This window comes from Neoarius graeffei, chromosome 6 (genome assembly GCF_027579695.1).
Source record: "Neoarius graeffei isolate fNeoGra1 chromosome 6, fNeoGra1.pri, whole genome shotgun sequence".
Classification (NCBI taxonomy): domain Eukaryota; kingdom Metazoa; phylum Chordata; class Actinopteri; order Siluriformes; family Ariidae; genus Neoarius; species Neoarius graeffei.
In genome coordinates this window covers 38,194,529-38,220,464 of record NC_083574.1, presented here as the reverse complement: position 1 = coordinate 38,220,464, position 25,936 = coordinate 38,194,529, and positions in this window count along the sequence as shown.

The following is a 25,936-nucleotide window of genomic DNA, read 5'->3' as shown; positions in this document are numbered from 1 at the left end:
CCTCTCAGCTGAGGCAACTGTACTGGACCTGTGCTGCTGCTTGTACTGGCTGAGGCAGCTGCATATGACTCATCTGTGCTGGTTGAAGGTGGCTCGTCTGTGCCTGTCCTATCTGGTTCTGTCCCTCCACTGGCTGACTGGCTGGACTCTGTGCTGCTTGTTAGAAACTTAAGCATAGCACCTGTAAAATATAGATAAGGCTACTATTAATTCAGCTACATCAAATTGGCTGCACTTGTTTTACCTTCAGATACTGTACTTAAAGGTCCCATGGCATGGTGGTTTGTTGATGCTTTAAATGGGCTCGTGGAGGTTTCCGGATGTTATATCCGCAGCCTTTCTCGAAATGAACCCTCGGCACGTAGATAGCCTCCTGGGAGAAAGCCCCATTTCAGCGCTTTTCCCAGTGCGTCGTTTTGCTAATGAGAAGCAGGAGGCGGGGAAGGGTAGAGGGTGGGGGCGGGTCTTATCATTAATATTCATGACATGTAAACGTGTTACCTCTGATTGGCTAACAGCACTGTGACGCTACCTCCAGTGGGTCAGAACAAGCGGATGTGGGTGTCTTACTATGGCGAGAGAGAAGGAACAAACCGCGAAGGGAAAAATACTACACGCTGATGTCATTAAGGTGCGACGCGAGGAAATAAAATAAATTCAACAAATGTTTGGGTTTTTACTGAACAAACAAACAAATAAAATGAACGAGTGACTTAAAAAAAAGAATGTGGGTGTCTTTGTAAAAACTGTTTTGATTGGCTATTATAACAGAGCATGCTGCATGCTTTTTGGTTTTGTAGCGCAGAGTACCTGGCTAACTGCAGGAAGCGGTTAGCTGCACAGCTAATGTAGCCATTGCAAGGCTAATGTGGCACCGATTTTAAAACACGGCAAAACGACTTAACAGTTATACACTTACTTGTTCGGTGTTTGTGGCTGATGCGGCAGGGATGCTTGGTACGGACCCAGGCTTCAGTGACAGTTGATGTGCAAAACCTGCCCTGTACTGTCCCAAGTTGTGGAAACATTCATCAGGAAAATGCTTCCGACAAACATACACCGTCTTAGGTAGACTCGACGGCGTATTATTGGAGTAAATAAAATTAAGCCACTGCGTCTTCAGGGGCTCTCCCGTCGGCAGTAAAAACAGACTCCTTTCTGTGTTGTCACATCCATGTACAGCGCAACTTCCATGTTTGGTGGCAACTTTTGAGCTGGGCGGGCAATCCATACAGTGGGTGGGAATCCAGAGGGGAGGCGTGGGGATCATCTCCCTTGCTGACGTAGTAAAGGGAAGAGTTTATCAACGCGCCGTTTTGACGCGCCATTCTCAAATGTTGGGCATAGTTTGGTTTACACATTATGAAATTTCTAGCCACTGGGGTGACTTAAGAAGGTCAGAGGAACTCATTTTAAAGTTAAAAAACCTCAGAAAGTGAAAATTTCATGCCATGGGACCTTTAAAATGTAGGTGATTTAGATTATTATTTAGCCTATTTAGCACCATTGTCATAATATTTCATGAGTTTTATTTATTCACTAATATATCTGCATCTATATTTGCCTGTGGGCTATCCAAGCAAACAAAATTCAATCTTAGTAAATATTTATCCATTACTTTCCATTTTGTATAAGTGCAGTCGTAACTACACTCAGAACGATTGATATAACACTTAAATTGTAGAAGCCAGCAAGACGCACACGGAGACCGTCCGGGGTTCACCCAGGGCTCACCACCCTGTTATGTAGGTCAAACACCGACTAGCCCCGTCCTTCCCACTCGGAGAGGAGAGTTAGCTGACTGCTGTTCCCACTGTTCATTTTCATGCAGTTTCTTTTTTCTTTTTTCACTCCCTGAGGGATAACTCCGCTTCATCTTGCTAGGTGCAAGCACATGCACTGGGAATCTGACGTGCACGAGCAGCGCGACGGACGGTCACGTCATCACTTTTTTTTTTTGTTCCCCCCCCCCCCACAGGGCCTCTATGAGTTTGCGGGGCCCTACGCAACGTGCGTACTGGGTGAACCGGTACTGCATGTAGCAACTACAACCCTGATTCCAAAAAAGTTGGGACAAAGTACAAATTGTAAGTAAAAACGGAATGCAATAATTTACAAATCTCAAAAACTGATATTGTATTCACAATAGAACATAGACAACATATCAAATGTCAAAAGTGAGACATTTTGAAATCTCATGCCAAATATTGGCTCATTTGAAATTTCATGACAGCAACACATCTCAAAAAAGTTGGGACAGGGGCAATAAGAGGCTAGAAAAGTTAAAGGTACAAAAAAGGAACAGCTGGAGGACCAAATTGCAACTCATTAGGTCAATTGGCAATAGGTCATTAACATGACTGGGTATAAAAAGAGCATCTTGGAGTGGCAGCGGCTCTCAGAAGTAAAGATGGGAAAAGGATCACCAATCCCCCTAATTCTGCACCGACAAATAGTGGAGCAATATCAGAAAGGAGTTCGACAGTGTAAAATTGCAAAGAGTTTGAACATATCATCATCTACAGTGCATAATATCATCAAAAGATTCAGAGAATCTGGAAGAATCTCTGTGCATAACGGTCAAGGCCGGAAAACCATATTGGGTGCCCGTGATCTTCGGGCCCTTAGACGGCACTGCATCGCATACAGGCATGCTTCTGTATTGGAAATCACAAAATGGGCTCAGGAATATTTCCAGAGAACATTATCTGTGAACACAATTCACTGTGCCATCCGCCGTTGCCAGCTAAAACTCTACAGTTCAAAGAAGAAGCCGGATCTAAACATGATCCAGAAGCGCAGACGTCTTCTCTGGGCCAAGGCTCATTTAAAATGGACTGTGGCAAAGTGGAAAACTGTTCTGTGGTCAGACGAATCAAAATTTGAAGTTCTTTATGGAAATCAGGGACGCCGTGTCATTCAGACTAAAGAGGAGAAGGACGACCCAAGTTGTTATCAGCGCTCAGTTCAGAAGCCTGCATCTCTGATGGTATGGGGTTGCATTAGTGCATGTGGTATGGGCAGCTTACACATCTGGAAAGACACCATCAACGCTGAAAGGTATATCCAGGTTCTAGAGCAACATATGCTCCCATCCAGATGACGTCTCTTTCAGGGAAGACCTTGCATTTTCCAACATGACAATGCCAAACCACATACTGCATCAATTACAGCATCATGGCTGCATAGAAGAAGGGTCCGGGTACTGAACTGGCCAGCCTGCAGTCCAGATCTTTCACCCATAGAAAACATTTGGCGCATCATAAAATGGAAGATATGACAAAAAAGACCTAAGACAGTTGAGCAACTGGAATCCTACATTAGACAAGAATGGGTTAACATTCCTATCCCTAAACTTGAGCAACTTGTCTCCTCAGTCCCCAGACGTTTACAGACTGTTGTAAAGAGAAAAGAGGATGTCTCACAGTGGTAAACATGGCCTTGTCCCAACTTTTTTGAGATGTGTTGTTGTCATGAAATTTAAAATCACCTAATTTTTCTCTTTAAATGATACATTTTCTCAGTTTAAACAATTGATATGTCATCTATGTCCTATTCTGAATAAAATATGGAATTTTGAAACTTCCACATCATTGCATTCTGTTTTTACTGACAATTTGTACTTTGTCCCAACTTTTTTGGAATCGGGGTTGTACTTATAAATAAAATTGTTTTCTGATACCATGTCCATACAGGAAATATAACATATATATATATTTACTCTATGAGGCAGTAGCCACAAAAATGAACCGTAATCCAAAAACGGACAATTTAAAAATCACAGAAGCAAAATATACCAAGTGTTTGTACTTTATATTATTCTACTCTTACCTCCTACAATTTTCGAAACTGAAACCTCCGAACCGAGGCTGACGTACACACACTGTCGCCGTGACAGAAACTCGTATTTCCCGGAAAAGGCCCAGCGCTAGAGCTCAGTGGTCTCTTTTCGACAACTTCCTGTAACAACTCGGAAGTGCTTCACAGCTACATCACACATGGCACCACTGGCCAAAGAAGGCGAGGAATGGGGGACGACCTGGAGTATATTTTAACATAGGAACGCGCTTTCCCTCGATAATAAGCATAAACATGTCTGAAAGCAATTTCTTTCATCTAGTCCATTTATTTCGAATGGTGAACCGAATTGTATACACTCACTGGCCATTTTAATAGGAACACTTGTATGCATATGCTCATGCACAGTGCTCTATTATTACACTCATTCTTACATTCTTAAAACACTATGACATAGTGGCTACAGCCTCTATGTGAGGCAGTAGCCACAAAAAGTATTTTTTTTAAGTGATGACATTAAATAGGAATTTGCATGATTCTTCATAGTTTTCTACATTAATGAATTTGCTTGATCTCATCTCATTATCTCTTGCCGCTTTATCCTGTTCTACAGGGTCGCAGGCAAGCTGGAGCCTATCCCAGCTGACTATGGGCGAAAGGCGGGGTACACCCTGGACAAGTCACCAGGTCATCACAGGGCTGACACAGACAACCATTCACACTCACATTCACACCTATGGTCAATTTAGAGTCACCAGTTAACCTAACCTGCATGTCTTTGGACTATGGGGGAAACCGGAGCACCCGGAGGAAACCCATGCGGACACGGGGAGAACATGCAGAGTTTGCTTGATGATGAAAATAAATGTAAATAAAATGCACAGGATCCCAGTCTACTGATGTGACACATGCAAGCTGGATTAGAGAAGAAACCTTTGAGATGCATACTTCATACAAGTGTTTTAAAGGTCTAAATTAGAAAGTAAGTAGTAAAAATGTACGAGTATTCAATTCCACTTGTTCAAGTATTTTACACACCTGATGATGTAAGTGTATAAACATAGTTTATATCATAGTTTTGGTTCAGATGAAGAATTAAATATACCGTCCATCCATCCATCTTCTACTTATCTGGATCTGGGTCATGGGGGTAGCAGCCTAAGCAGAGCAGCCCAGACTTCGCTCTCTCTGGCCACCTCCACCAGCTATTCTGGGGGAATACCGAGGTATTCCCAGGCCAGCCGAGAGATGTAATCTTTCCAGTATGTCCTGGGTCTACCCCGGGGTCTCCTCCTGGTAGGGCATGCCCAGAAAACCTCCCTTGGGAGGAGTTTGGGGGTATCCTAACAAGGTGCCCAAACCACTTCAACTGACTCCTTTCAATGTGGAGGAGCAGCAGTTCTACTCTGAGTCTCTCCCAAATGACCAAACTTCTCATCCAGTCTCTAAGGGAGAGCCCAGCCACCCTGCAGAGAAAACTCATTTCTACCACTGGTATCCGTGACCTCATTCTTTTGGTCACTACCCATAACTCGTGACCATACCGGTAGGTGAGAGTGGGAATGTAGATGGACCAGTAAATTGAAAGCTTTGCCTTTTGGCTCAGCTCTCTCTTTTCCACCACAGACTGGTTTAGCATCCGCATCACTACTGACACTGCCCTAATCCATCTGTCCAGCTTATGAATGGAATTAAATATACCATTACTGCATATTTCCAAATCATGTACAGTGGTGCTTGAAAGTTTGTGAACCTTTTAGAATGTTCTATATTTCTGCATAAATAAGATCTAAAACATCATCAGATTTTCACACAAGTCCTAAAAGTAGATAAAGAGAACCCAGTTAAATGAATGAGACAAAAATATTATACTTGGTCATTTATTTATTGAGGAAAATGATCCAATATTACATATCTGTGACTGGCAAAAGTATGTGAACCTCTGGGATTAGCAGTTAATTTGAAGGTGAAATTAGAGTCCAGTGTTTTCAATCAATGGGATGACAATCAGGTGTGAGTGGGCACCCTGTTTTATTTAAAGAACAGGGCTCTTTCAAAGTCTGATCTTCACAACACATGTTTGTGGAAGTGTATCATGGCACTAACAAAGGAGATTTCTGAGGACCTCAGAAAAAGCATTGTTGATGCTGGAAAAGGTTACAAAACCATCTCTAAAGAGTTTGGACTCCACCAATCCACAGTCAGACAGATTGTGTACAAATGGAGGAAATTCAATATCATTGTTACCCTCTCCAGGAGTGGTCGACCAACAAAGATTACTCCAAGAGCAAGGCGTGCATTAGTTGGCGAGGTCACAAAGGACCCCAGGGTAACTTCTAAGCAACTGAAGGCATCTCTCACATTGGCTAATGTTAATGTTCATGAGTCCACCATCAGGAGAACACTGAACAACAAATGGTGTACATGGCAGGGTTGCAAGGAGAAAGCCACTGCTCTCCAAAAAGAACATTGCTGCTCATCTGCAGTTTGCTAAAGATCATGTGGACAAGCCAGAAGGCTATTGGAAAATTGTTTTGTGGATGAATGATACCAAAATAGAACTTTTTGGTTTAAATGAGAAGCATTATATTTGGAGAAAGGAAAACACTGCATTCCAGCATAAGAACCTTATCCCATCTGTGAAACATGGTGGTGGTGGTGGTATCATGGTTTGGGCCTGTTTTGCTGCATCTGGGCCAGGATGGCTTGCCATCATTGATGGAACAATGACTTCTGAATTATACCAGCAAATTCTAAAGGAAAATGTCAGGACATCTGTCCATGAACTGAATCTTAAGAAAAGGTGGGTCATGCAGCAAGACAACCCTAAGCACACAAGTCATTCTACCAAAGAATAGTTAAAGAAGAATAAAGTTAATGTTTTGGAACGGCCAAGTGAAAGTCCTGACCTTAATCCAATCAAAATGTTGTGGAAGGACCTGAAGCAAGCAGTTCATGTGAGGAAACCCACCAATATCCCAGAGTTGAAGCTGTTCTGTATGGAGGAATGGGCTAAAATTCCTCCAAGCCGGTGTGCAGGACTGATCAACAGTTACCGGAAATGTTTAGTTGCAGTTATTGCTGCACAAGGGGGTCACACCAGATACTGAAAGCAAAGGTTCACATATTTTTGCCACTCACAGATATGTAATATTGGATCATTTTCCTCAATAAGTAAATGACCAAGTGTAATATTTTTGTCTCATTTGTTTAACTGGGTTCTCTTTATCTACTTTTAGGACTTGTGTGAAAATCTGTCATATTTATGCAGAAATATAAAAAAAATTCTCAAGGGTTCACAAACTTTCAGGCACCACTGTATCTATGATGCTTTGCCTCAAAGAATTAAACCTGTTCAAGCCACTAATTCTAGTCAGCCATTGTCAATGCTATGTGTTGGTGGAGAAATGTGTTAGACAATCATTATTTACACTTCTGTGGCATGGATCCATTACCTTGTGATGCTGCCACCAGGCCTGCCAGCCACTGCTGATGACCTTGATCCTGAACAACTGTCCGTGCTGTTGGTATAAATCAATCAGAGCCCCTGTATTCATTTATTACACCTGCTGTGCTTCACATTTGTACTCTGTTCATGAAACAGTTTTTGTGAGTTATACCAGAGTACTTTAACAAGACATATATCAAGCGCATGACACCAGATAAATACACTTGTGAATCTCGATAGTGCTTTTGGAGCCTTTCTCTTCAGGGGTTTATTATAATTGCAAGGCTGTAAACTATCACAGAAAGGTGTAAAATAGTGGGAAGTGGGCTAATATCAAAGACTTGGTGTTCAGAAAATATCTTTTTGTTTTTTTATATTGGTTAGGTTATTGTCTCTACATATACATACATATAGTGACACTAGATTGTGTAGTCATGTGTTTGAGTGTAAATGCAAGTCTTAAAGGGGCAAATTATTGTGTGTCAAAAAATATGTCAATTTATAAATACAGTGGCATGCAAAAGTTTGGGCACCCTTACTGAAAATGTCTGTTACTGTGAATAGTTAAGTGAGCAGAAGATGAACTGATCACCAAAAGGCATAAAGGTAAAGACGAGACATTTCTTTTCAGCGTTTAATGCAGGATTTGTGTATTATTTTTGTTTTGTACAATTGGAGAGTGAAAAAAGAAAAGGAACGCCATGCGAAAGTTTGGGCACCCCAATACATTTGAGTTCTCAGGTAACTTTTACCAAGGTTCCAGACCTTAATTAGCTTATTGAGCTGTGGCTTGTTCAAATTCTTCGTTAGGAAAGGTCAGATGATGCAGATTTCAAAGCTGTATAAATTCTCTGACTCCTCAAACTTGTCCCTAAAATTAACAGCCATGGGCTCCTCTAAGCAACTCCCTAGCATTCTGAAAAATAAAATAATTGATGCTCACAAAGCAGGAGAAGGCTACAAGAACATAGCAAAGTGTTTTCAGGTAGCTGTTTCCTCAGATCATAATGTTATTAAGAAATGGCAGTTAACAGAAACAGTGGAGATCAAGGTGAGGTCTGGAAGATGAAGAAAACTTTCTGAAAGAACTGCTCATTGGATTGCTAGAAAGGCAAATAAAAACCCCTGTTTGACTGCAAAAGACCTTCAGAAAGATTTAGCAGACCCTGGAGTGGTGGTGCACTGTTCTACTATGCAGCGACACCTGAACAAATACAGTGCCCTCCACAATTATTGGCACCCCTCATTAAGATATGTTCTTAGGCTTCTAATAAATTCATTTTTTTAATAATATAGGACAACAATGCAAAAAAAAAGAGAAAAATTTAACCTTTAATTCAAGTGCATTTATTCAGTGGGAAAAAAATCCCACATTAAGAAATAATTCTTTTACATGAAATCATGTGTGCCACAATTTTTGGCACCCCTGATGTTAATACTTTGCACAACTCCCTTTTGCCAACAAGACAGCACTTAATATTCTCCTATAACATTTCACAAGATGGAAGAACACAGAGAGAGGGATATTTGATCATTCCTCTTTGCACAATCTCTCTAAATCATCCAGAGTCCTGGGTCCTCTCCTATGCACTCTCCTCTTCAGCTCACCCCTCAGGTTTTCAATTGGGTTGAGGTCTGAGGACTGAGATGGCCATGGGAGGAGCTTGATTTTGTGTCTGGTGAACCATTTTTGTGTAGATTTGGCCACATGTTTAGGGTCATTATCTTCCTGAAAGACCCAGTGATGACCCATCTTCAGCTTTCGGGCAGAGGCCACCAGATTTTGATTTAAAATGTCCTGGTATTTCAAAGAGTTCATGATGCCATGCACCCTAACAAGGTTCCAGGGGCCTTTGGGAGAGAAACAGGCCCACAGCATCACTGATCCTCCCCCATATTTCACAGTGGGCATGAGGTGCTTTTCCGCATACTGATCTTTTGTGATGTATTAGAGTGTTTGTTGCCAAAAAGCTCTATCTTGGTCTCATCTAACCAAAGCACACAGTCCCAGTTGAAGTCCCAGTACCACTTAGTGAACTCCAGACATTTACGTTTATGCTTGTAAGTGAGAAAAGTTTTTTTTTTTTTTTTTTCCGTGCATGCCTCCCAAACAGCTTGTTGGCATGTAGATAGTGCCTGATGGTTGTTATGGAGACTTTGTGACCCCAAGATGCTACTCTTTGATGCAATTCTCTAACAGTGAGCTTTGGAGAACTTTTTACTTCTCTTACCATCCTCCTCACTGTGCGTGGTGGCAAGATAAACTTGCATCCTCGTCCAGGCTTGTTTGCCACTGTTCCAGTTGCTTTAAACTTCTTGATTCCTCTGACTGTAGATATGGACAGGTGTAGGCGAGTGGTTATTTTCTTGTAGCCATTGCCTGACTTATGAAGGTCAACACACATCTGCCTTACTTGAATGGTGTGTTCTCTTGTCTTTCCCATGTTGAAGAGTGGATAAGAGAAATAGGCCTCTGTGTCACATCATATTTATACCCCAGGGAAACAGGATGTGATGAATTACTAATTAAAGGTTCCTAGATACTCTGATCAACTTTATAAACTACAGTAGAAATGACAGAAATGCTTCAATTACATTTATTTTCTAGGAATTGTTATGGGTGCCAATAATTGTTGAACAGGTGATTTTATGAAAAATAATTATTTCTTAGTCAGGTATTTTTTTTTTATTCACTTGAGTTAAGGGTTAAATTTTTCTACAATTTTCAGTGTGAGATTATGCTTCTGCAATAAAAAAAATGAATTTATTTTAAGGCTTTTAACACGTCTTAACCAGGGGTGCCAATAACTGTGGAGGGCACTGTATGACCTTCATGAGAGAGTCATCAGAAGAAAATCTTTCCTGTGTCCTAGCCACAAAATTCAGCGTCTGAAGTTTGCAAATGAACATCTTAGCAAGCCTGATGCATTTTGGAAACAAGTCCTGTGGACCGATGAAATCAAAATAGAACTTTTTGGCCACAATGTGCAAAGGTATGTTTGGAGAAAAAAGGGTGCCAAATTCCTGGAAAAGAACACCTCTCCAACTCTTAAGCATGGGTGTAGATCGATCATGCTTTGGGGTTGTGTTGCAGCCAGTGGCACAGGGCACATTTCATTGGTCGAGGAAAGCATGGATTCGAATCAATACCAACAAACTCTGGAAGCAAACATCACACCATCTGTAAAAAAGTTGAAGTTTAAAAGAGGATGGGTCCTACAATAAGATGATGATCCAAAACACACCTCAAAATCTACAATGGAATACCTCAAGAGGCACAAGCTGAAAGTTTTGCCATGGCCCTCACAGTCCCCTGACCTAAACATCATTGAAAATCTGTTGCTAGATCTCAAAAGAGCAGTGCATGCAAGACAGCCCAAGAAACTTGTAGAACTGTAAGACTTTTGCAAGGACGAATGTGTGAAAATCCCCCAGGTAAGAACTGAAAGATTATTAGCTGGCTACAAAAAGTGTTTACAAGCTGTGATACTTGCCAAAGGGGGCGTTACTAAGTACTGACCATGTCAGGTGCCCAAACTTTTGCTTCAGGTCCTTTTCATTTTTTGGTATTTTACACCTGTAAATCTCATCTCATCTCATTATCTCTAGCCGCTTTATCCTGTTCTACAGGGTCGCAGGCAAGCTGGAGCCTATCCCAGCTGACTACGGGCGAAAGGCGGGGTACACCCTGGACAAGTCGCCAGGTCATCACAGGGCCGACACATAGACACAGACAACCATTCACACTCACATTCACACCTACGGTCAATTTAGAGTCACCAGTTAACCTAACCTGCAAGTCTTTGGACTGTGGGGGAAACCGGAGCACCCGGAGGAAACCCATGCGGACATGGGGAGAACATGCAAACTCCGCACAGAAAGGCCCTCGCCGGCCATGGGGCTTGAACCCAGACCTTCTTGCTGTGAGGCGACAGCGCTAACCACTACACCACCGTGCCGCCCCGACACCTGTAAATGATGGAAATAAAAATTTAATCTTGCGGAAAATATTAAAGAAATGTGTCATCTTTACCCTTATGCCTTTTGGTGATCAGTTCATCTTCTGCTCACTTAACTATTCACAGTAACAGACATTTTCAGCAAGGGTGCCCAAACTTTTGCATTGCATATTATATCTCATCTCATCTCATTATCTCTAGCCGCTTTATCCTGTTCTACAGGGTCGCAGGCAAGCTGGAGCCTATCCCAGATGACTACGGGCGAAAGGCGGGGTACACCCTGGACAAGTCGCCAGGTCATCACAGGGCCGACACATAGACACAGACAACCATTCACACTCACATTCACACCTACGGTCAATTTAGAGTCACCAGTTAACCTCACCTGCATGTCTTTGGACTGTGGGGGAAACCGGAGCACCTGGAGGAAACCCATGCAGACACGGGGAGAACATGCAAACTCCACACAGAAAGGCCCTCGCCGGCCACGGGGCTCGAACCCGGACCTTCTTGCTGTGAGGCGACAGCGCTAACCACTACACCACCGTGCCGCCCTGCATATTATATGTGTATTATAATTAAACTGAGTAATCTCTGAAGGGGCAGCATGGTAGCATTGTCACCTTATAACTCCAGGGTCCCTGATTGGTTCCTGACCTCAGGCCGAGGTCAGGACCTGAGTTTCTGTGCATGTCCTCATCATCCTAACCCTATTTCTTCCCACTCTGCATGTACCAGTAGGTGCACTGGCTACATTAAATTGCTTGTAGGTGTGAATGTGTGTGCATGGTGCCCTGGGATGGACATGTATCCCATTCAGAGTGTGCTCCTGACTTCACAACAAGTGTCCCTGGAATACTCTCCAGCTTCACCACAGACCTGTCCAGGATAAAGCAGTTTCTGAAGATGAATGAATGAATGAACACTGTGAAATACTGTGAAAGCAAGGGATAAAAGATACATTTAAGAAGAAGAAGAATTTATCACTCCTAGACTCAAGCACAGACTTAAGCACAGTGAAATTCCTCCTCTGCATTTAACCCTTCTGAAGCAGTGAACATACACATGAACACACAAGTGAGCAATGAGCACACACACGTACCCAGAGCAGTGGGCAGCTATGCTACAGTGCCCAGGGAGCAGTTGGGGGTTTGGTGCCTTGCTGAAGGGCACTTCAGCCCAATCTTCAGGCCATGGCTGCCCCGTGTTAACCTAATCGCATGTCTTTGGACTGTGGGGGAAACCGGAGCACCTGGAGACACAGGGAGAACATGCAAACTCCACACAGAAAGGCTCCTATCGGCTGCTGGACTAGAACCCAGAACCTTCTCGCTGTGCCAGTGCTAACCACTATACCACTGTGCCACCATCTGAAACAACTTAAATGATGTGAACTTCAGGATGTGAACATTATTTACGTATTTCCTAATGTTATACTGCAGTGTGAAATATTAGGATAACCAACTTGACTCAGTACAGCTCCCCACTTGAGTGGATAAAAAAGTGTGAATAGAGAATAAATGAGACACAACTCTTTTTTTTTTAGCAAACTCTGCCTACACACAAAACTGAGTAGCAGATGAGTTGAGAGAAAATTCGTGCATGCACAATTTTGATATTAACTTTACATGTGCTTTACTCAACTCTGAATACAAGCCAGAGACTGCATTTGAAAAGAACTTAAAATGACATTGAAGTTGGGTGTCATTAGCATCTCCAGCACTCTTTTTGTTAAGACTCCCCCCCAGTTGATGGAAGTTTCTATCAACGTCAGCACTTTCCTCTTTACATTCTAAGGGTTATGTTCTGAATGTTGATTTAATATAATACCCCAGCATTTAAAGTCACAGGATTGTCCCAATTTAATCAACCTTGTCCTGACAGTCCTGTACTCTCCTGTATGATGAGACTCTTCTTATATTCACTCCATTTGTTGTAGGAGATATATACTGGCTGGTGACTAGGAGGTTCTGAAATATAGCCTTTTTAATGCGTCTTGACCTTGATTGCTTTAACATTTCAAATATATTCAGATTGTTCACACATAATTTACTGCACTGATAAATGTGATGCCTTGCCTAATTATTTCCAAATCAATTAAGACATTTAGCATTAATGAGCTAAAATGGCTTAGATCATTTTTACCACAGTTTGCATTAATATTGTGGCTTTTTCTTTAAAGAGGTTAGTTTTAGGCTCAAGAGAGGCCTAAAAAATTTTTTAAATGAATCTTGACAATGCCACAGCCACTTGTGGCATGGAGTGAAAGGAGCAAAAATTGGCCATACTTTCAGGGTGGGAGGGATGGCATGTGCTGTCTCCACAATCAGTCACAGAAATGCTAGCTAACACTAGCCAGTGAGTTCATTTCTGAGGAAGACAGCAAAGAATGTTTTCCTCCAGGGTGTTATGCTGCCCTTTCACAGCAGTTAAAAAATGTGTGTGACTGGCTTCCTGTGTCTTAGAGGAACCACATGCTAGACTTCACCCTCTCTGATTGATAGCTGTTGCAAGATAGGGGAGAGCTGGCTGGTGGGTGGCAATTGGCAGGTCAATGTATTGGGGTGAAAATTGGAGGGGGAATCTCTTTTAATTGTGGAAGACATGCTGAATTATCAATAGTGAAATTATTATAGTTGGAAAAAAGAGCACTTTCCTTTAAAGTAGTAGTCACAGGAGTACATGACACATGCATAATCCCTTCATACAACTCACATAAACTATTGCTGGGTTTCAGTCACATGACTTTTCTTATCGGTTTTACCAGAAGTGAAATAGCTGGTGGTCTAAAGGCTGCCATAGTGCAAACAACTAGCAATAACTTATCAGAGTATGCTCGTAACCTAGAAGCCACTGCTCGCTTTAGATATATTCAGAAGATTGCTCTGTGCAATTGAATTGACCCCTACAATCTGGGAAAGAAGGATTTGTCATACGATCTCGAAAACTACCCTTCAGTTGAGTTCCCCGACATCTCGAACTATCTGGTGTTGCAGACATCCTTCAACACTGCAAAACACATGAAAGCATGGAAGAGTATGGAGGCTTACAACTTTATTCTATGTGGCTGGGTAAAGGACCTCGGTATCAAGTCACTGCCGAATGAATTCTGTATTGTTTTTGCCCGTGTAAGTATGCTTTTTTAAGCTTTTCATTCGCATCTTTAAAACGAAGCGCTGCAAGTTGAAGTGTAAACAAACAGCAGTTTGCTTGATTCTCACTTGCATTGGCTCTTATCTCTCAGGTAAATCATTCACAAAGATCATCCAAAACCCCGTTAAAGACCTGGATCTTTGTTAAACAAGATGGAGAAGAGATCATGGCGCATTGTAACTGTATGGCTGGGGAAGAATTTTGTTGCAACCTTCATGCATATGGACTTTGTGAGGAGTAAACAACGAAACAGCTGGGGACTTTAGCGCTTCATGACTAAAAAAAGTACCATAAAATAATGACACATAGCAAGAAAAGTACTTGGAAAACACTAATGACATAGCTGAGAGGGATATACAAATCTTTCACGAGGTGATCACTGCAAACTCGAGCATGCTTTGACTCGGCTCCCTTCAATTTCAGTGAGAGGTTCAAAAGCCACCTTTCTCAATGTCTTTTTGTGAAATCCTGTGTTTGTTCACCCTTTTTTATAAGTTCACAGGGAACCTTGAAGAAACTTTTATCAGTTTCACAGTTTGATTGATTTGAACAACCTAAAACAATGCAAGTGTATGTTTTCATGTGAGCAATGCACCTTCTCCATACAAACATTTTGTCAACTGAGCTTTGGTAGACCACCAGCTAAAGTTTTGAATAACTAATGAGGCAGATGTGACGTCATGTGAAACCCAGCAATTTATTCATGCAAATTATTTTATGTAATGTACAGTACATACCATTCATTTTCCTTCAGCTTCTTCTGGTTTGGGCCATACTACAACAAGCTGGGAAGGTTAATCAGTTCTCTATTCCTAGTCCTTTTGGAGGTTTCCTGACATTCCCAAGCCAGCTGTGAGATATAATCTCTCCAGTGGGTCTTCAGTCTGCTCCTGGATCTTTAATCAGTGGGACGTGCCTAGTACAGCTCGAAGGGAAAATGACCAGGGGGCACCCTTATAAGGTGCCCAAATCACTTCAATGAGTTTCTCTCATTTCAAAATAACAGTGGTTCTACTGCAAGGCTCTCTCAGCTTGCCAACCAGTCACTGAGAGTCACATCAGCAAACCTTCAGAGGAGCCTCATTTCCACCACCTATACTTGTGATCTTATTTTTTTTCCATCACTATCAGCAGCTCCTGACCATAGATTAAGATAGAGACATGGACTGACCAGTAAACATACTGTAACACTGCTGTCATGGACCTGGTCCATTTGTCAATCTTGTGCTCTCTTTCTCAAACACTTGAGAAAAAGATCCCAAGATATTTAAACTTCTCCACCAGGAGCAAGCTCTGTTCCCTCATCTGAAGGCAACAGCTCACTTGTTTTTAAGAGAGAAGCATGGCCAGAGTTGGTGGTATGGGTTTTCATCCCATTGAGCAAGGATCAGTGTGTCTGTGAAGGTTCTCAGTCATCCAGGTCATAGTAAACCATAGATGCTAAAGGAGGCAACTGGACTTGTTTGAAATTCTTGAAGATGTTTCACATCTCATCCAAAAGGCTTCTTAAGTTCTGTCTGACTAGTGGGGAGTTCCAGGTATTTATCCTCTAGTGGACCAAAAGCAACCCTCAGGACAGCCATTGAGGTCACACATCACTGAACAGAGGAGGTGGTCTGAGGCTACATCCACACGACAACGGCAACGAGATGTTATTTAAAAATATATCGCGTCCAAATGGGCAACGATCAGTAAAATATCAGGTCCATATGGCAACGCAACGCTTGCTGAAAACGATGCAATACACATGCCACACCTGTAGGGGCACTGTAAGACGGTCCCTTCTGAGACACCAGAACAATAGAAGAAGGATGCATACGCATAAACTATTATGCGCGAGACTTCATATTAGCCACAAAGTCAGGAAAATCTGTTCGTAAAATTACATTATAATGACCAAATACAATGAAAAGTATTTTTCCAGTCTCACCTGTGAAAGGTAATCCCATGTGATCTCGTTTGGACGGCAAACCTGTTGGTACAGTTAAACGCAGCTAATCTTTATTCTCTGCTTTGACTTTTCCAATATGGCAGCGAGGATGACATATGATTCTACGCGGAAGGCGGCGTCTTTAATGGTCCGGAATAAATTGAATACTACACGTTGATGGATTAATTTGTTGTTTCTCACCTGTGAAAGGTAATCCCATGTGATCTCGTTTGGACGGTAAACCTGTTGGTACAGTTAAAGGCAGCGCATGAATCTTTATTCTCCGTTTTGACCTATCCAATATGGCGGCGAGGATGACGTATGATTCTACGCGGAAGGCGGCGTCTTTAATAGTCCGGAATAAATTGAATACTACACGTTGATGGATTAATTTGCTCCTCTACGCCCTTTTTGAGGAATGTACTGTAGGACTAAAACCAACATCTGAAGAGGTGAGATCGCTCCTTTTTTCCCCTATTTTTGCTGGCAGGATTGACTCTGCCCTAAGGGCAGAGTCTCTCTCTCTCTCTCTCTCTCTCTCTCTCACTCACTTTGCACCATTACACAATAAATATTCACAGTGAAAATATTTTGTAAGCGCGTTTCATGAACCAAGTTATAGGATTTGTTGACAACTCGCATCGCATCGCAATGAGAAGATCATTGGCACTACTGGTGTTAAGAATCAGACCATTTCATAAATGAATATTTTGCTGTAGAGCTGCAGTGTTTGTACAATTGCATGTTTTTGCTTGACTATTACTGTCACTATTCTGCTTCTTGCATTACTACTGTGAACTAACACTGAACATAATCTCATCTCATCTCATTATCTGTAGCCGCTTTATCCTTCTACAGGGTCGCAGGCAAGCTGGAGCCTATCCCAGCTGACTACGGGCGAAAGGCGGGGTACACCCTGGACAAGTCGCCAGGTCATCACAGGGCTGACACATAGACACAGACAACCATTCACACTCACATTCACACCTACGGTCAATTTAGAGTCACCAGTTAACCTAACCTGCATGTCTTTGGACTGTGGGGGAAACCGGAGCACCCGGAGGAAATCCACGCGGACACAGGGAGAACATGCAAACTCCGCACAGAAAGGCCCTCGCCGGCCACGGGGCTCGAACCCGGACCTTCTTGCTGTGAGGCGACAGCGCTAACCACTACACCACCGTGCCACCACTGAACATAATAATAATAATAATAATAATAAAAATAATATCCAAGCTCGTGTTTCACTCTCACTAGTGCTCTGTAAGGCTTTTTCCTGGTGATATCCTGGTGATATTCGTTACACTTCTACCCGGGGTGAAGCACTCACAGTCATGTGGTTGTGACGTCATCGTAAACAAATCCGTTCTACTCATCCAGATGACTTCACAATGGCAACGTTGCCAGATCTTTCCACTCTGGAACCCGTTCTCAAAAAGATTGCGTTTTGGGCACCCAAAACGCCGGTGCCGTGTGGACGCCAGGCCTAAACGATAAGCAATTGTATCGGAGTCACCTGAATCCGTTGCTGTGTGGACAGGGCCTGAGACACCCCTTATCAGCCACTGATGCACGACCTTGGCACACGTCCCAGAAAACTGAATACACATCCACACCAAGACTCAGCTGAGTTCAGTGACTTACATGATGGCAGAGAGAGCCAACGACCCACAGATCACCCTAATAACCCTCTAGGCTGCTAACACTGTTCACGCCTTGCCTTCAGTGATCCAAACACCTGCAGGATGACTGAGAGGGTCAGTGACACATGTGACCTCAATGGCTCTCCTTAGGGTTGCTTTTGGTCCACTAGAGGATAAATACCTGGAACTCCCCACTAGTCAGACAAAACTGAAGAAGCCTTTCGGATGAGAGGTGAAACGTCTTCAAGAATTTCAAGCAAGTCCAGTTGCCTTCTTTAGCACCTATGGCCTACATCAGTGGCACACTTTCGCAAGATATTTAATCCTAACATGTTTTTTAATGTCCTCAAGCAATGGCAAGGCCTCTTCTCTCACCTGAATGGAGCAGCCCAATCTCTTCAGTCAGAAAACCATGGCCTCATATTTGGAGTTGTCTGTTTTAATCCCACTCAGCGGTGAAATTTTGATTGATTGTATGTCCACTTTGGATGGTGCCAAAAGAATAGCATCCGCAAATAACAGAGATGATACCTCTAGCCCTCCATACTGGACACCTCTGCAACCTTAGCTTTGTCTTGATTATATTTTTAATCTTATATTACAGACCACTGGAGTAGTAAGGTACATTTACCCACAAGAGCCATGTGACAGAACTTGAGTTTGTTTGCAAAAGTATGTTTACTTGTGTGTACAGCCTCAGCATTGTATAATTTCAGTGTTTGCACATCACCCACATGATTTTTTTTTTTTTTTAAGGTGACTTCTTTGTTTCGGAGAGACAAAAGTAGAACAAATGGACAGCGTTAAGATGTTATGTTATTTATCCACACGATAAGTCTTCCTGCAATTAAATATGCTCATTATTTTTATGGTCATGGCTATCTAATAGTGGGAAAAATGGAAGTAGAGTTAAAAACAGGGGCAACACAGCAGCACTGTGGTGTAGTGGTTATCACTGTTGCCTCACAGCAATTAGGTTCTGGGTTCGAGCCCAGTGGCTGATGGGGGCCTTTCTGTGTGGAGTTTGCATGTTCTCCCTGTGTCTGTGTGGGTTTCCTCTGGGTGCTCTGGTTTCCCCCACAGTCCAAAGAAATGCAGGTTAGGTTAACATGGGGCAGCCTTGGACTGACATGCCCTTGAGCAAGGCACCTAACCCCTAACTACTCCCTGGGTGCTGTAGTATAGCTGCCCACTGCTCTGGGTATGTGTGTGTGCTCATTGCTTACTTGTGTGTGTGCATGTGTGTGTTCACTGCTTCATATGGGTTAAATGCAGAGGAGGAATTTCACTGTGCTTAAGTGTGCATGTGACAAATAAAGGCTTCTTCTTCTAACACTGTATAATGCCAGTTGAGGCACTGAGATGTCCTTTCGGGTTTGTCTGAGCTGTCTTTCCTAACTCTTTTACAATCAGCACATTTATCCCACCATGCTTCAAAACTAGCAGCTCTTTTGCCATTACCATGCACATAACAGTTACATACTCAGAGTAGTTACAATATCAGCATAAATAAAGACAGTCTTTTCCATTTACCAGCCCATTTTAGATTAAGCCAGTGACAAAATGGTTCAGTGGCTGCATTGAGATTTGTGGCAAAATCCACAAATGTGGCAAAATTCCTTTTAAGGAATGGGAGGTGGATTTTTTCATTGCTAAGGCACAGCTGTGTAATTATCTAAAATGTCCTTAAACCGACATTTCTGAGAGGGTTTTCGGAATCGATTTAAATCTCATCGAGCCGAGAGAAAGCCCAAGAGTCACAGCACATTACAGCGCTTTTATGTGCACTTTGATTTCGCTTTGCATGCACGTAATTTGGTATCACACTGGAGCGGGAGGATGCCCAACTGTGACTGAAATGATCAGCCATCCTGAAGGAGAGGGGGTGCAGGTTTAGTAGCTCTGATCCTGCCTGTGTCTCATTGCTCCATCCTCTTTGCCCTGCAGCATCTCCAGAAGATGAGAGCAGGTCGTTGGCATTACAAGCCAAGCTCTGACGCTGCTCCTCATCAGACTGTCTTTCAGCACAGAGAAAGAAGAAGCAGCATGTGTTTTAAATATGAAGTGTCCCTCTTCCCTTGGAATCAATTACCGAGAGAGAGAGAGAGAGAGAGAGAGAGAGAGGGACCCAAGGCTAAATGATCGCAATCATATAAACCAAGTTCATAAAATGATGCAGGAAACCAGTCAGTAATTCATATGCATTTGGTTAATGGTTCTGCAGTAGACAGCTAATGCAACTACAGAGTGAGTCATGCCTATTACATTAAGCTTTTTCCTTGAACAACAGTTCAAGATGTTAAGTAGCTAGCAATCAAATAAACTTTTATCTTTAAAGACTAACTCAACTAAATCTTGTCATATCTATTGGTACTTCTGCATCTATTTGTGTAAATTTCTTCAAATTCAAATGAATAAGACTGGTGTCAGGTGTCATTTAAATTTAAGCACAAGAAGTCATAAAAGACCACCACACATAATCTAAACTATGTTTAAGTAAGTTTACGAAGTTGTTAAATTATTAATTTAGGCTCCAAGTTTGATCTTGAGCTCAGATTGCTGTCAGTGGGGAGTTTTTGATGTTTTCTGCATGTCTGCCTGGGTTTGCCAGTTTCCTCCCACCTCCAAAAAACATGCCGCCAGGTCCAGGTTTCCCAGTGTGTGGTGCCCACACCCCTGGAGTCTCACAGAATGCCTCTAGGGGGCATAGAAGATGAATAATTGTAAATTAAAAATAAGAATTTTTATCCATCCATCCCCCGTAACCGCTTATCCTGTGCAGGGTTGTGGCAAAATGGAGCCTATCCCAGCTGACTATGGGCGAGAGGCGGGGTACACCCCGGACAAGTCACCATGTCATTGCAGGGCCAACACATAGAGACAAACAACCATTCACACTCACGTTCACACCTACGGTCAATTTAGAGCCACCAATTAGCCTAACCTGCATGCCTTTGGACTGTGGGGGAAACCAGAGCACCCGGAGGAAACTCACACAGAAAAGCCCCTGTCGGCCACCGGGCTCGAACTCAGAACCTTCTTGCTGTGAGGCAATAGTGCTAACCACTACAAGAATTTTTAGCAATCTAAAATAAGCTGTTAAACTGTTTGAAAGTTTTTTTTTTTAGCTTGCATACAATTAAAAATATCACAAAATTTCAATGCACTGCAGTCCAATTATTGGAGTTCAGTGCATTGGACTTTGATGATATTTTAGACTCTGATGATTACATAGTGGCTATGTAATCAATAGAGTCTAAAATGTCTTAGCATGTTCACCGGACATGTACCTGTCGAGCCTTTTGTGGAGTTATCCAGGTTTCTAGCCATCGCCTGACATTACGGTTTGATATACAATGCATGATTTTGTTGCAATTTGTTCAAACATTGTTGCAGTGCAAAATGTCAAGCACATTTTGTTGCATTCTCTCTTAATCAAATTTGTTAGGCATTGATTGTTCTAATGACTGCAAATAATAATTAATAATTTTTATGCATTATTAAATTCTAGGCAAATATTTAATGTCGTTCTAAATCTGTCACTGTGTAAGGCCCAACCCTCTCCTCGCCTTCAGAAATTATTTTTTTCTGCAGCTTGTGCCATACGTTACTTTTTGCTATTTTTAAAACTATTGTTGATCTGTTGTAATGGGTGGCACGGTGGTGTAGTGGTTAGCACTGTCGCCTCACAGCAAGAAGGTTCTTGGTTCGAGCCCAGTGGCCGACAGGGGTCTTTCTGTGTGAAGTTTGCAAGTTCTCCCCGCGTCTGCATGGGTTTCCTCTGGGTGCTCCGGTTTCTCCCACAGTCCAAAGACATGCGGTTAGGTTAACATGCGGTTAGGCACATGAAGTGCCCTTCAGCAAGGCACCTAACCTCCAACTGCTCCCTGGATGCTGTAGCATAGCTGCCCACTGCTCTGGGTATGTGTGTGTGCACATGTGTGTTCACTGCTTCAGATGTGTTAAATGCAGAGAGGAATTTCACTGTGCTTAAGTGTACGTGTGATAAATAAAATTCTTCTTCTTCTCTTTAAACTGAAATTGTTAGCCTATGAGTGTTCTAATGACGATAAATAGTGGTAAATTATTTTTATGTATTATTAAACTCAAAGTAAATATTTTAAGGCTGTTGTAAATATTCACATATATATTTCCCCCTTTTGATGATAATATGTATCAGAACCTGTACATATTCCTCACTCTCTCTCACTCTTGAAATGCTCCAGCTGGTGTGTAGCTTTGTTGCAATCTGTAAATGCATTTGAATGTTGATCTATTATATTAAATTGTTGATCTCCTCAGCACTGTTATGGCTTTCCCAGTTGTTATCCATTCTTTTGTGTTTGATTAAATATCAAACTTGATGCCTTCATACAGCTATAAATGTGCTATGTTGCATCGTGTGTGTGTGTGTGTGTGTGTGTGTGTGTGTGTGTGTGTGTGTGTGTGTGTGTGTGTGAGGGGGTCAAATTGGTCAGGATGGTGAAGAAGGTGCATGATATAAAATGTTTCAGAACTGCTGCTATCAGTGAATTGGCTATGCAGCATTGCCTCATTATATGAATGTGTGTGCATAGTGTCCTGTGTTGGACTGGTATGAATTAATTAATTAATTAATTGTTTGGGGTGGCATGGTGGTGTAGTGGTTAGCACTGTCGCCTCACAGCCTGAAGGTCCTGGGTTCGAGCCCAGTGGCTGGTGAGGGCCTTTCTGTGTGGAGTTTGCATGTTTTCCCTGTGTCCGCGTGGGTTTCCTCCGGGTGCTCCGGTTTCCCCAACAATCCAAAGACATACAGGTTAGGCTAACTGGTGACTTTAAATTAACCGTAGGTGTGAATGTGAGTGTGAATGGTTGTTTGTCTCTCTGTGTCAGCCCTGCGATAACCTGGCGACTTGTCCAGGGTGTACCCCACCTCTCGCCCATAGTCAGCTGGGATAGGCTCCAGCTTGCCTGCGACCCTGTAGAACAGGATAAGCAGCTACATATAATGGATAGATGGATGGATGATCTGTCTGTCTGTTTTGTATTCAAACTGACCCATGTGAAAGAAACATTATGTGTAGATGGGGGAAAAACAAACAAACAAACAAAAAAAACAGATATCCTTGAGGAACTCAAGTGTCCGGTATAAAATAAACAGTAACATCAATCCATGTCATCTCTCTCTCTCTCTTTCTGTGTGAGAGAGTCTCTATTTCTTAAAACTAAGTTTATTTATTTATTCATTCATTTTCTCCAAATTTGATCCTGAGCTCAGATTACTAACAGTATCGAGTTCCGTATGTTTTCCCATGTCTGCCTGGGTTTACTAGTTTTCTTCCAGCTCCCCAAAACATGCCTCAAGATAAATTGGCTATACTAAACTGCCTCATAGTATGAATGTGTGTATGTGTGAATGTATGTGCATGGTGCCCTGTGTTGGACTGGTGTGTAAATAAATGAATGAATGAATTAGTTAGTTTGTTTGTTAGTTAGATAGTCACACTGACCCAAAACATTCAAAACATTATGTGTATAGTACCTTATAATAAACTACAATTCCACAATAAAATGTTCCAATAACCAGATAACCTTGAAGAACTCAAGGTGTCCCGTATAAAAGAAACAGTAACATCAGTCTATGTCATCTCTCTCTCTCTCTCTCTCTTTCAACTTAATTCAATGATCTTTATGGGTATGGCCATTATAGCAGTTACAGAATTGCCAAAGCATTGTAATAAAAATAAATTAATTAATTAATAAACTCTGAAAAAACAAATATCCATAAACAAATCTATCTATCTATCTATCTATCTATCTATCTATCTATCTATCTATCTATCTATCTTGATGGAGTACAGTATAAGGCAATGCCACTCTGGGTATCTGTTTAATGCTTCAAAAATTTGCATCTATATCTGTACTTCGATTTAAACTAGAAATGGGTGTGCCATGAACTAGATATTTTTTTTTAACTGCAAATGAACCCTAACACTATGCTTCCAGACTCACAGTGGAAAGACCCCAGAGGTCTGTGAATTGCATTTCTGACAACTCAAATAACCTGAGTTCATAAAAGTCTCAATGAGACATGCAACTGATTTTTTAAATCCCACTCATTATTATTATTATTGTTGTTATTTTTGTACCTGCCCATGATATTTTCGAACAAATTTTGTTCTATTTCCCAAAATATAAATAAACTCATATGGTAATTTAAACCACTGCAACCCTAATCAGGCTCTTACAGTATTAAAGATGAATGAATCAGTGAATGAATGAAATGTGTTGATGTTAATTAACATGGTGATTGACAGCTCATTCATACCCACATGAATCCAAACTCCTCCTGAACACACACTTGACTTTTTTGTTGTGTCTTTCAGGATCTCTGTCTCAATACACAGGGGGAAGCCATGGTGTAAAGGTTAGAGAAGCAGCGTTGGGACCAAAAGGCTGCTGGTTTGATACCCTGGACCAGCAGGAATGGCTGAAGTGCCCTTGAGCAGGCATCTAACCTCCAACTGCTGCCTACTGCTGTGGGTATGTCAGGGTCCTGTTGTACGTCACTCTGGATAAGAGCTTCTGCTAAACCTGTCATGTACACACCTCTGGTGGCAATCAGATGTCCTGTGTACTTTTTTTAGATATCTTTATAACTAGCCCTTCTCCTGTTTGTATCTGTATATCTGTACAGTGTCTTGCAAAAGTATTCATCCCCCTTTGTGTTTCTCCTGTTTTGTCGCATTACAAGCTGGAATTAAAATGGATTCTTGGATGGTTAGCACCATTTGATTTACACAACATGCCTCCAACTTTAAAAGTGAAAATTGGTGTTTTATTGTGACATAAACAATAATTAAGCTAAAAAAAACAAACAAACCCCCCCCCAGAAATCTGGAATGTGTATAGGTATTCACTCCCTTTTGTATGAAACCCATAAATAAGAGCTGGTCCAACCAATTCACTTCATAAGTCACATAATTAGTTGATTAAGATCCACCTGTGTGCAATCAAAGTGTCACATGATCTGTCACATGATGGCTGTATAAATCAACCTGTTCTGGAAGGACCCTGACTCTGCTACACTACTAAGCAAGGAACATGAAAACCAAGGAGCACTCCAAACAGATCACAAAGTGGTGGAGAAGTATAGATTAGGGTTGGGTTATAAAAAAATATATATATATCCCAATCTTTGAATATCCCATGGAACACCATTAAATCCATTACAGCAAGGTGGAAAGAATATGGCACCACTACAAACCTGGCAAGAGAAGGCCACCCACCAAAACTCACAGACCGAGCAAGGAGGGCATTAATCAGATGCAACAAAGACACCAAAGATAACACTGAAGGAGCTCCAAAGATCCACAGTGGAGATGGGAGTATCTGTCCATAGGACCACTTTAAGCCATACACTCCAGAGAGTGGGACTTTATGTAAGAGTGGCCAGGAAAAAGTCATTGCTTAAAAATTCACATTTGGAGTTTGCCCAACAGCATGTGGCAGATTCCCCAAACACATGGGTGAAGATTCTCTGGTCAAATGAAATTAAAATGTATCTTTTTTTGCCATCATGGGAAAAGTCATGGGTGGCACAAACCCAACCCCCTGGAACACCATTCCTACAGTGAAGCATGGTGGTGGCAGCATCACGCTGTGGGGATATTTTTCATCTGCAGGGACAGGAAAGCTGGTCAGGACTGAAGGAAAGCTGGATGGCACTAAATACAGGGCAATTCTGGAGGAAAACCTGTTCGACTCAGCCAGAGGTATGAGACCGGGACAAAGGTTCACATTCCAGCAGGACAATGACCCGAAACATGCTGCAAAAGCTACACTGGAGTGGTTTAAAAGAAAACATTTAAATGTCTTGGGATGGCCTCATCAAAGCCCAGACCTCAATACAATTAAGAATCTGTGGCATAACTTGAAGATTGCTGTAGACCAATGCAACCCATCTAACCTGAAGATGTTGGAGCAGTTTTGCCTTGAGGAATGGGCAAAAATCCCAGTGGCTAGA